The following is a 13,606-nucleotide window of genomic DNA, read 5'->3' as shown; positions in this document are numbered from 1 at the left end:
TATGTAACAGCAAGTAAGATAACTATATATAAATATTCTAAAGTGAATTGTGATTTCCCTTTTTTCAAATTTTATTCCGGTCTCATTGAAGTTTGCATCACATTTTCAACTAGATTGTCATATAGTTAAGAGGTGCGAGAGCCTGAAATGGAATTTGACTTAAAACATCAAAGAAGACAGTCACCAACCATTCAATAAAAAGATCCATCCCTACCAACTTTTTTATATATATAAAGCAACAAATCTAAAACAAATCTAAAGCAGTGTCAGCTGGTTGGTACTTATGAAACATTGTATGGACAACGGTGGTATGGAAAATAAACAAATAAGAATAAAATTCTCCAATATCTCTCCCATTTTATCGAAAAATGCAGTTCTAAATCATTCTTCTTTTCTGTTCCTTTTTTAGAGGGTTGATAAAACGGACGATACCTTTTTGCGCCAAAGAGTAACTCATTTGCGCCACAACTTAAATTTTCTCATTAATGATGGTCGAAAATCTGGCCTATAATTGCTTACATTCACTTCGTATTATATCTGGTGGATAGTTGTCTCGCTGGCAATCATACCATATCTCCTTATTTTTATATGGCACCCAGGGCAAATGAAGCTTTATTTTATTGAGATACGGATCTTTGCTAGTCTCTAGATTTCTCTAGGAGTTAATCATTCAAATAACTACTTCCATTATGTTTTTATACTGTATTACTTAAGCAGGGCTCCAATAAACCAGAAAAGAAAATAATATTTTAATTGGGCAAAATCCATTTGAATTTCTTTATTTACTAGTTGGTGATGCTGTTTAATTATTTTTGGTTTTGATTAGAAATTACAGTGAATTATGAATAAAAGACTGACGGAATTATTTTTTGCAATTTTTTATGATGTTAACAAGGGGAGAAAAAGAAGGAGGACAAATATCTTTTCTGAATTGAAAAATTAATGTATCAAAAAAAAAAAATGTTATGTGAAATTGGTGTTTCTTGTCAAATAATCGTTTAATGAACAATTGACCATTGAGTGTCATTTAGTTAAACATATAGGGTACAGGCGCTGAGATTTAAGTAATTCTTCCATAGTAAAAGGCAGGCAACTTACCTACAATATGTCTATCTATATACGATTTGTTTTATTTCTTGTGAGCCTATAATGGAAGCGAATAAGGGAACTTTTGAACATTAAGTAACAATGACCTTTAAATGACAATTTTCTAGATCTTGATTGTTAATTTTTTCCTATTTTCCGGGTTTAGTGTCTTGAATTTAGAAGCAAAGTTATTCGAGAGATTAAGTTGTAAAAACTTATAAAGAAATACATTCACTATTCGGTATGACAACAAATTTCCGAGGCGTAAATTTCCAGAGGTCTCTATATGAAAAATTGCAACAATAAATATGAACAATTAATTATCAGATTATCGGAATAACTGATTGCTTAGAGTATGTTTTTTTTTACTTTATAATCAGTCAATAGAAGGTAAATCGGTATATGTTTATATAGTTTTGTCAGTTCAAACAAGTTTACATCTTTTTTAAAACGTTTACAGTTCTCACCGACCTTTGATGTGAGCAGACGAGTTCTCTGTTAAACGCATGTTTATGTCAACATACTGAGTTATGTTATTTAAAACACAGTTACGATCATGAGGAGGAAAAAAAATTGGAGGCAAACAAACATGGCGTCTGAACATGTCTTTCGGCGATACTTCAAATGAAATAGTCCATATAAAAAATGACAGATATATATTTTGTCTGTATTTTGAACACTTAAAGTTTCAGTATTGTAATGATCGTTATATATTAATATATTAACGAGGTACAAATTTATCATAATCTATGTACCCTGAAGGCGTTGTACGGGTAGAAAGATGATATAGATGGCGCCGGTTACAATAAGAAGAAGCACCATAACATATTTTATGATCCACTAGTAATGATAGTTTAATCTTAAGTTGTATTTTATAACAGTATTTAATCAAATTGTCCATGAACTGCCCAATAAATATATATTAGAAAAGATATAACTCTAGTAAAATGTAATTAAAATTACATAAGTATAGTAGCCTCCCATTCTTAATGAGGATTGATTTTTTATACTTTAATTTTATTGTTGTCTGAAAAGTTGTTAATTATTTCACCAAGTTTTTGTAAAAGCACTTAATGTTCAGGAAATCTGAATGATTGTATAATTCATATTTGCAGTCAGGGGCGGATCCAGGACCTCGATGTCTGGGGGGGCACCATGAACTATTTTTTTTTTATATAAATATATATATATATGCGAGTGTGAGTGGGTGCTAGGTTTGTTTTTTTTTTTTTTTTTTTTTGTGTTTTTCGTGTGTGTTTTTTTTGGGGGGGGGAGGGGAGGGGGTAAATCATTAGTTCTGTATTTCGATATGTTTTAAGTTTTTTACTTTTCACTTTACTGCCAACTGATCTTTGTAATATTCGACAAAAACATGCATCAAATATTTGCCACTGGACGTTTAACAACCATGCAACAACCAAACAATATTTTCTTTATATTTCATCACCTCTATATTTTTATATCTATATTTTTTGGCTTCGCTTGCAGACTTACTTTTTTGCACATTATTCTAATATCTGCAAAACACCTTCATATCTTCATAAATTGTGACCTGTTGCATAGCCTCATACATGTACATGGTAATTGAAACAAGAACAATAAAAACTAATATAACTGCATGCTTCGGCTTTTAGAGAAATGTATCAGTCCTAAACTCTGTTTCAAACTAAATTTTAACGAAAATCAAATATTTTATTAATGATTATTTAATAGGAAATGTCAATTTATTTTTCCTGGACGGGGGAAAGCATAAGAGGAAGGGGAGGGGGAGTAAAACAAATCCCTTCAAAAAATAAGAGTGGAATAAAATATGACATTCCTTTTTAAAAAAACATATATCTTCTAAGTTATAAAAAAAAAGAAATAGTTTAATTTGTTGCTGAATAAATTTACAAAAAGAAAGTTTTGGAAAAAACGTACATTAACAGGAAATGTTAAAGTTTGTACCTATTCTTCAAATACACAGATCAGAAGTTTCCCCTGGTTATCGATCTTAATCGGTATTGTATTATTATACACCAATACAAATTTGTACTATTCCAATCATAATGTAAATGTATTTTACATAAAAGCTTTTGCATAGGGACATTACACACTGGTGTCAATATTTACACATCCACCGATAAGTTGTCATAAATCACGTATGGGGACGCTGGTATTAATTAACGGCTAGTTTAAAAAGTCTAATCAAGCTGTGACCATTTCCGCACTAGATAAATGCTAGATTAGACAAGTTTCAGTAGCGATAAAATTATGTTAGAAAAAAAATTTTGACGACCTGAACTGGGGGGGCACGTGCCCCCTGTGCCCCCCCCCGGTAAATCCGCCACTGGCAGTTCCTGTTGTGTATGTGCATGCCAAATGACATCGCAAGTGGTCGTAATTTGAAACAATTTATGTCTAACTTACGTTTTACTAACGCGAGATGTTTGTTGGTTTGTTTTTGTGTCATTCAGTTGTTGTTTCATTGATATATATTACTAACAACCCCGAATATTTTAATTAAGTTTAGACAGAAATGCTATCGTAGCAATCTCCAACAAGTTAATGACCGAGCAAATCGAAACAAAGAAAACAATAGGGGACAATATAATTCAGAATCCGCGCGATACAATAGTAAATTCCAAAAGAATTGTGTGATGAGAGCAATTAAAACAAATTAAAGGCCTATTATCGGTATAAGCAAGCTTCACACATGTACCATATGACAACAAATGGAGGTTTTTAACTACCTTGACTGGCTATACAGCCCTTGCACGGTCGGTTATTGTACCATATTAAACGATAGCGCACACTTTTAAATGGCGGCCGGTTTTTTTCATTGATTATTATGTCACCATATGTAGTGTACGGTGGCAGAATGCGGCCATGAAAGAAAAAAAAATTATGTTGTGCCCTCAAGATGCTATGTCGTTCCCACAAGATATTTATCTCGTTCCCTCAAGATACTATGTCGTTCCCTCAAGATACTTTGTCGTTCCCTCAAGATAGTTATCTCGTTCCCTCAAGATACTATGTCGTTCCCTCAAGATGTTATGTTGTTCCCTCAAGATAGTTATCTCGTTCCCTCAAGATGCTATTTCGTTCCCTCAAGATACTATGTCGTTCCCTCAATATGTTATGTTGTTCCCTCAAGATAGTTATCTCGTTCCCTCAAGATACTATGTCGTTCCCTCAAGATAGTTATCTCGTTCCCTCAAGATACTATGTCGTTCCCTCAAGATGTTATGTTGTTCCCTCAAGATAGTTATCTCGTTTCCTCAAGATACTATGTCGTTCCCTCAAGATACTAATATGTTGTTCCCTCAAGATAGTTATTTCGTTCCCTCAAGATTTTAAAATTGTATTGATATATGATTCATTTCGCCCTTCGAAACGGAACTGTAGACGTGGCCGGATCCCAAAAGTAGAATATTTGCATAATAATAATGATATAATAATTCTGTTTTTAAAGAGAATAACTGAGAGGGGATAGGAGGGGTCCTGATCCAGAAATCCCGGGCTTAAAAACACGAAATCTCGAAATCCCGAATTTAAATAAAGTAAATCCCGACGTCCCGTAATCCGAAAAAAATAATTCCCGGATCCGAAAGGGTCAATCCCGAAATCCTGAGCTTAAAAACACCCGATCCCGGAGTCCCAGTAAAGGTAGCACTCCACAGTTAGATGTGTAGTTTTGCATTTTGGCCCCTGAGGATTTTTCAAATATAAGAGCTAGTGTGCAATAAAATTCATTTTTGGATAGCTGAGTATTAAAATAGCCTTCGTATTGGGTTTATATGAACATCAAGATCATATAATGTATGTAATATAGGCTGTTTTCTGTATGACAGTCCGTATTTGTATGTCCATACCATACATTGGTCCGGCAATTTTTGTAATGTTTTTTTCCAACTTTTTGTCGCACGAACTTTGTGATTAGATTTTACGAAAAAATTAGGCGAAAGACACCCATTTTTTATTTAATCATTGGGAAGATTTATGAAAACAGTGTCTAAAAAGGTATCACTCAAAAGCATTGAAATTCTAGTTTGATCCAAATTTTGGTGGGAAATGTGACATGCATGTTTACCCCCTTTTTGCAATATTTTATGGTAAATAAATGCAGAATGTTGCCATGGATACACAGAAAAGGAATTATTTTTCACCCTTTTAATATTTGAAAATTAAATCCAAGGAAGATACTGATTACATACATATGCACATGTACAACACAAACAGTTAGGTTAATGTATTAGAAATCCAGGAATAGGAGATGATAAAACATTTTGTGGCTCATTTTTAATTTTATTTTCTAAGAGGGTGGTAAAAGGTTATTTTCGTGCAACGTTTTCGGCCTTTTCATTTTACGTGTTTTCGTGATTTGGTGTTTTATTTCTCGTTTTCTCGTGTTTGGTTCGATGTGCGTGCTTCGTATTTCCCCTTATTTATTTTCCGTGTTTCGTGTCGGTGGTCTTAATTTTTCGTTCTTGCATTGTTCCGCATTTGATTAAAAAGTGAATTGGAAGTAACTCCACGTCTTTACTCCACCGTTTCGAAGTTGGAAATAAAGAATAAATCAATATAATTGTATTGCTATGTTGAGGGAACGAAATAACTATCTTGAGGGAACGACATAGTATCTTGAGGGAACGAGATAACTATCTTGAGGGAACGACATAATATCTTGAGGGAACGAGATAACTATCTTGTGGGAACGACATATCATCTTGAGGGAACGACATAGTATCTTGAGGGAACAACATAACATCTTGAGGGAACGACATAGTATCTTGAGGGAACGAGATAATTATCTTGAGGGAACGAGATAACTTTCTTGAGGGAACGACATAGTATCTTGAGGGAACGAGATAAATATCTTGAGGGAACGAGATAACTATCTTGAGGGAACGACATAGTATCTTGAGGGAACGAGATAACTATCTTGTGGGAACGACATAGCATCTTGAGGGAACGACATAGTATCTTGAGGGAACAACATAATTTTTTTTTCTTTCATGGCCGCATTCTGCCACCGTAGTAGTGTGAATCAATTGTTTCCTGTAGGTGACGTTTTTCTTTGTACTTAACAGAAATATGATAAAAATAACAGGCATTGTTTAGCTTTGCGTGTCACACTGAAGTTGTAATATAAACCTTCATGATTGACTAAAACGCTATCTATAACGGTTTTTGTTTGAGTTATATAACTTCCATTCTGCCAATTTTCGCACTACACTTCATTTTTAATTTCACAAAAGGGGAAAACACAATAGAATTCAATACTACCATCAACTGATACACAGATTTGTGCAGAAAAAGTGGCTGAAATTGTCCGTATCTGTGAATATTATCTCGGTTTTACGACAAAATCTGACAATGTGATACTTTAAAAGCATTTTAACGTCATTACGAAAGTCGATAAAGTGACTGACTGGACGATAGTATGATGTATTTACAGGTAGAAAATTAACTTTTTCTGCGGTACTTTGATTTTCTCATACCTTGCCTAGCAACCATAGGTAAATATAACTTAAATATAGTAAATATACACATTGACTGATACTAAGTTATTTTTTATTTAATCAGTTTTTTTCTTCTTCATGAATCCATAAAACAGAATTGGTAGATTGCTTGGTTATCGATTGTTTGTCTGAATGTATATCGAGAATTATAGTTGAGGAATACATAAACCGAACAGGGATTTACAGAGAAGTACATATTCAAAAAGGGGGTACCAACCAAGGATAAAGGGGGTTCCCACCATATGTCCCCATTCAAATTCATTGATAGTCATAAAACATGGGGTTCCAATCCCCGGAACACCAACTAACTGGATCTACCAAGTTGCCTTTTCATCTTGTAGAGAGGCAAACAAATTACTAGTACAGTAAAACATCATCGAAAAGGGGGTACTTCTCAAATACAGCAAATGCTATCAAACTTGGTACAATAGTTTAAACATGGAAAGAAGACAAACTTTATCAAAAATCAAGTTTTAATACCAAACACTAAAAATTCAAGGCTTCCTGATAGTGGTTTAAGAGGAGAGCCATTACATTGCAACTGATGAGTATTTATGATTTAATAAATCTTGCACGACACAATGATAATTTCTGCTGTTTCTACATTAAGCAAATTATGTCATATCTTTTAGTGGTTTGAAAAAAAATGAAATTTATTTCCTAGTTACTTAGATGTATCTGTACATTACGACAAAACGTCTCATGATCAAACATATGTTTTGTATAGTATAATCGCCATCAGTCACACATAAAGAACATTTTCTTACGCTTCAAGAGTGGAGTTAACACGTTAAGTATGAAACCTTCATTAAAGACACACAATAAAGTAAGAATGTTTACATTTAATGACGATTGCTAATTGATATTTTCAATTTAGCGCATATTTGTGCGAAAAATTATACATTAAGGCTTTTCTACTAAGAATGATTAATTGCATAAAAAATATTTTCCTCTTTTTCTGACACGTATTTATGCAAAAAATCACTTGCATTTATTATAGTCACAAGGATCTAATATATTGATGGCTTAAAGAGTGTCAGTGATAAGTAGGAACAGACGTAGAAAAAAAATAGAAATTTTGATAGCTTCCGAATCTTTGGCCTACAATAAGAAAGTGATTAGTATCAAATAGTATTGTAAGTACTTTTACTTCTCGATTACCGTTACGAGTTTTATCAACACTTTTTTCGTAAATATTTGTCGCATATGTTTTAATAAGATATCAAAAAGCACCAATCGAATTTCTGTCTTTCTTTTTTTTTATTTTCATAAAAAGCATGGTTTCATTTTGCATTGTGTAAGTTACAACATAAAAGTATTGGTTTCAAAAAGAAAAGTTTCGTATTTCTCGCACTGCGTCCGTGCAAAGTATGATATATTTGTATACAAATTTAGTTTATGTTAGCTGTAACAACAAATCATTGGCAATAATGACAGACAAACAACAGATGAAGACAATTTCACCTCTGACGATCGGTTTTAAGTATGATCGCGATAGGTGTCTAGCAAATAATTAGTGGAAAGTTTGTAAACGATAATTCACGGTGCCGATTCCCTCTTGTAAGTGTCACTGCTATTGCTGGCAAGCAGACTTTCGACTGGTACCATCAACAGTCGTTAACCATGATGCAATTCAGATCACGCGATCGTCTGCTTATTTAGTATCCGCGTCTCCTTTGTGCTTTAAATATATGCAAAAATGTGGCTAAATGTTTGCATACATACTTAAAACTGTGAAAACATCGTAAAGTCGGGTTTATACTGTCTTGTTCACCGTTAATTTTGAAATATTTCTATAATGAGATAAACAAAAAGTGAAGTATTAACAAGAATATAAGAGTTTTTTATAATCAATGCTCAGTTACATGTCTCCAGCAAAGTGGTAAGCACTGAAACATAGTCACACAAAACAAAGTCTTAACAAACACCAACGTTTGGCTTTCTTACAACTATAGCTCGCTACTTTGCTACCCTCATCAATTTTAATTACAACTAGACTGTCTGATGCAAATTGCAAGTGTCTTATGGATAAAAAATAAAACAAAATCTGGAAGGTAAAAATAACACAAAATGCGTAGCCAATCAGAACAAAATATTGAAATACATTTTTTTCAGAAGCTTTAAAATACTCATGCATAGTAAAAGTGCTTTAGTTATATTAAAAATGCTGCAATGCTTGATATTTTCTTTTCTCAGTCCCGATGTTCCTTTTAACTTTAATTATTTTGATATTAAGATAATATATTCGCGTGCAAGTTGAAAGCGTACCAACAGATGGTGTGATACAGGATTTGTCAAATTAATTTCGTCCCACGGACAAGTGACCACTCAGAAATATAAACTAAGCAAAAACTCTTAAATTAGATGAAATCAGTACAAATTAATTTTAATCGTTTCGATCTCGTTGTATTTTGACATATATTGCCGATGATGATAAAAATTGTCGCTTTTTTTTTGGTCGGATATCTTGTAGGTGTAGGTAGGATCATTTCCGGCCAGCAGCAGCCGATCTCTGACGCCATGTTAACACGACCAAACAGTCTTGCCTCTGGTGATTAAAATATCTGATTTGTTTGCGACTCTGGAATCAATATAAAATAATTAGTAATAATGTGATAGCAGTATACGTCAGGAGTTGTTAGAATAGAAATTGTTCGTGTGAAATGTCAGACAGTAACGCTTAATTTTCTACACAAATCTCGTCCAATTTGCCATGTTTTTGGAAGTTGAAAACATCAATCTCTCAATTTTCTGTAATTTTATAGACAGATTTCCTCCTTTTTTTCTTATGACATCTCTAAATTTGATTTGAAATGTCAGTATCAGCGTTCTTCGGTACTTTAATTTAAGTTTTTTTTAGGTCCAACACCTTTATTGCAGACATATCATGACTTTTTGGAAAATTAGATATTTTTTTTCGTTGTTGAATAACGCATTAACACATATTTTTTAAACTGATTTTTACGAAATGCGTTGCACATGAAGTAAAAAATAAATATAGGTCAAGAGAGGAGCATGGCGGGTTACAAATATAAAAAACAAAATACATATATAAACAAAAGTAACCACTTATTATGCGAATTGGTTGAAAATGGGGACTTAAAAAAAAATAGATAATGGCGATATTTCTGACAATTTCGGTAACAAATTATATTATGTCACTGATTAAACAAATTTGTTTGAAATTTACAATAAACATCTCAAACAAGTTTTAATCCAAAAAATCTTGTATCAATATTTTCAAACTATTGATACCCTTGGCACTAGTCTGTCATCATTGTTTTTGACAAAATAGTTAGTATATATGAGTTACGAGTTTCAATATTACCTCAGGTGATTTTATTCCGATTGGCAACATTTTTATTGAGTTTGTAAATTAATAATCATTGTCAAACAACGTAGTAACAAAAGACCTTCTGGTTGTAGCTCGCTTTAAGTTTTCCGCAACAGAATAATAAAATAATACTGAATTTCCAAACTTCAAACGTTTGTTTAAAATTTATAATTTTAATATCTCGATCAAACATTTAAAACACGTGTTATTGTTAATCCGATGTAATAAATTAATAAAAATATTGATACGTGATTCTCGTAGAGCCGCGAGAGACTAAAATTTTCAATTCGGAAGAAGATGGGGTTTAGATATATATCATATTATACTTATCGTGTGATAATTCAAACCATTAATTTAAATAAAGCAATTAAATTATGATAACTATTACACACAAAAATACACCCATGGTCAAATCTACGAGGAAGGAACGGACTGTCCGCAAGATTCATGGCGCCCAGAAAATGGCAAGTTGTCATGATAAATTATGTCATATATGGCCATTCACATAACTAAACCTGTAACTGGACACAACTATCTTGACCAAATGAACCACTAAAGTGACAATTTACATTATTATTTAATTGCTATATAGGCTATAGATTCAATTTATTTGGTACTTATGTTATATTAATTACATATATGACACCATTATAAAGATTATATATAACACTTACATATTTATATAAATATTCTTGAAATTTATAGTTTTCACTGTGGTATATAGATTATGTATAGAATTGTTAAAGGTATACTGCAGTTGATTTCTATATTCATATTGTCTTTATATATTATATATTATGATAAATAAGAAAACAATTTCAATTTCAGTGTCTGTATCCAGCACATATGATTGCCAAGTGATATTCGTTTTCAATGCTGCATGTAAATAAATCACCATATCAATATTCTATATCATTAAAGGATTTTTAACTATTCAAAAAATTCACACAGAATATATGTGAATGAATTGAGCTATTTAAGAAAAGAAAGACCTAACACTGAGAAAATTTCAGTAAGAGTGTAGACCTTTTACAGAATGCGAGATTAAGTATGCAGAGTATTTTTCTTAAACTGATTATATACCATTATCAGATTGTAAACTGGTCCGAAACCTTTACCAATTTAGGGAATTACAGAATGCTAGATTATCTATGCTGAGTTTCTACTTATACTGTTTATATATGCCATTACCAGATTGTAAATTGGTCGGCAAAACATGGTTCAATTCAAGTCAGTTGTATAGCATAAAACATTTATTTCCCTCAATGAAAGACTTTAACAACAACATTATGTTAATAGCCGTAGATGAAAAAGCCTGAACTGATATATAACATTACCAAAAACACATACGATAATGAAACAGTAAAACGGACTCGGCAGATGCAAGGGTGAACTCGATCACTTTCTTTTTATTGCAACCTAATAACCGAGTATACCTATTCGCTCTCTAATTGGCCACGGGTGACAGTGCTACAATTCAAACCGATTTTGACTTCTTCATTTGCAAATTTGTCTCGTGTCGTGTTATACCCTATAATTATCGAAAAGATACCCTGTTACTGAAGCTAACTATAGTTTGTTTTTCTATTCAATTCGGTTTATCCCATACGAGAAGGCGTTCCCTTACAATAAAAGAAGAATGTCCCAGCTGTAATCGAGAAAATATTTGGAGATTCAACATTCTGTTATTATTAACGTTTTATGAGATTTATAATGTACAGAATTTACTGAATAATGTCACAATATGTATCTAATCATAGTGTATAACAACACAGAATAGTTTACATAATATTTTGTTGATGATATGAATGAATGAATAAAATGCAAAAGAATAAAGAAAAACTTACTTAATAATTCAAATCAAATAAGAAACCATCCTACCCAAAGAAGAAAAAGAATAAATTGAGTTTGAAAGCAATGTTTAAATTCTAAATTCTTAATTCGTCTTCAATCGTGAAATTTTATAAATTGGGATAACGTGTACTGTATTTTCATTTTTAAAACGTGTTTTAAACAATACCTCTTATTTCTTTGCTCGTTTAGTTTTTCCTTATGTTAATTGTATGATTTTTTGGTTCATTGTTTTAGACTGTTCGCTTTCTTGGCTAATATTTCATAAGTCTAAAGCTGTTTATCAACATTAAACCTATATAAAGGTTATGCATGAACGGAATGAAAGTTTAACAAGGAAAGAAATTATAAATATACATGAACATAAAGGAGATTTTAAATCTTTTCAATAAGGAACATTTTCCTCGGGTCGCTCTTGAATTCTGACTACACTGCCACAGCAGAAAGCCATTATAAAATTTAACCAGGCAGCCCTCAATTAACATGTTCCGAAAGTAGTATCTTTAATATATATCAGTGTGATTTTATACACGAGTATTCTGAACATTTCAGAAGTCTGTCCACATTTCAGCTATAGCTTCAAGAAATAAAGTATTCATGGCAGAATCATTATAGTTGTTTCTTTTCGTCTGATTCTGTTGATATGAATTTGTTCTTAAGAAAACATTATGTTTAATGGAATGATTCGAAGTGGATTTTATATACTTATTCCGTTTTTCAAATGTTCAAACAGAAAGTTCAGTATAAAGCCCTGCCGGGTCACAACGAACCTACGACACATCTATACTGCGGTATATATAGGAAGCTTAATGTACTATTTACGTACACTCGAGATCTTAAAGAATTATATAAGTCCCTTAAATTCTCTTGTCAGAAATCCAAAGACAAAATTGTCAAACAAGACAAATGAAAAAACCCAACTTCAATTAGATCAAAGAGACCGTTTTCTCCCGAATGGTTCCGGACAAAACGAATTAAAACCAAATGAATCTTCAGTAATTAAATAGTCATGATATTACTTAAACATGCCAGGGATATTATCAACTAAAACCTATCTATTTCACGGGTAAAGTTGACCTTAAAATTAAAGCAAGCCATTGAAAACCGTAGCCCAAGTTATGCTTAACTGGTTGCCTTTGTAAAACTTGTAAAATCCTACACCTGGCTCGGCTTATCAGCTTAAAACTTTAAAATAAGGTGAAATAATTGTAATATGCACGAAAGGTAAATATAAAAAGGTTCACTAAAAACAATGATATCAGTCAGTTTAAAAGACAGTCAAAATGTTCCACTATGTCAATTAAGTCAGCATATAACAACAGAGGTTGTGTATTGAACGATAGTCTATATTATCAAATAGTTTCTTTTATTATTTTGTCAGTAATTGAATATTTCATAAGGAAAAGGAATATGGTTGAAAATTGGTGTCAGTGATATTTTATATTGAAGTTAGGTGCATTATAGAAAGCGTATTTGCCATTCTTGTGCGATTAACTTTCAGTCTAATGGCTAATCTAAAATGTATTTGTATGATTATTGAAAACGTGCGTAAGATTTATGAGTCTAAAAAGCCGAAAAGGTTATTCAAACTGGATTACTTAATACAATTGTTATAAAGAAAAGCTAGATTTTCAGGTATAAATCAAACTATTTTTTGAGAATTGACAGTTCTATAGCAGACTTCTTTGGCATGGTCGACTTATCACTACTGTTGATTCAAGCTGAACATTTGATTTGACTGGTTGTATTTTTATGTCTGTATATTATTTGTTTCCATTTTCCAATGTGTCTTGGTTGTATTTTTGTGTCTTTAACTATTTGTTTCAATTTT

The sequence above is a fragment of the Mytilus edulis genome, chromosome 6 (assembly GCF_963676685.1).
Source record: "Mytilus edulis chromosome 6, xbMytEdul2.2, whole genome shotgun sequence".
Lineage (NCBI taxonomy): Eukaryota > Metazoa > Mollusca > Bivalvia > Mytilida > Mytilidae > Mytilus > Mytilus edulis.
The sequence above is the reverse complement of the archived record's forward strand: the minus strand, read 5'-3'. Positions refer to the sequence as shown.